Consider the following 215-nt stretch of genomic DNA (forward strand, 5'->3'; position numbering starts at 1 on the left):
GTCGGTAGACAATAGACAGGCAATACCCATTCCCGCTTTTTCACTGTCGTTTTTGTGCGATTATACTGTTTACCATATATTCTTTTGTATGTGGACTTTCCGTGTGTTGCTGGTGCTTTTATTATCCTTGCCACCATTATTGCCACTGTGATTGTTATTACGCATGAGCCTGCATGTGCGTTAGTGTGCATGTGCGTGTTTGTAAGGTACTGTTC

The 215-nt window shown here is 42.3% G+C and overlaps 1 protein-coding gene across 1 annotated transcript in view; it reads left to right on the forward strand.

The window, feature by feature from the left end:
- Positions 1-215, forward strand: part of LOC119591837 — a 2,606-nt gene that overhangs the window by 664 nt on the left and 1,727 nt on the right. The window lies entirely within an intron of this gene.

Source organism: Penaeus monodon, chromosome 29 (genome assembly GCF_015228065.2).
Source record: "Penaeus monodon isolate SGIC_2016 chromosome 29, NSTDA_Pmon_1, whole genome shotgun sequence".
In the NCBI taxonomy this organism is placed as follows: Eukaryota; Metazoa; Arthropoda; class Malacostraca; order Decapoda; family Penaeidae; genus Penaeus; species Penaeus monodon.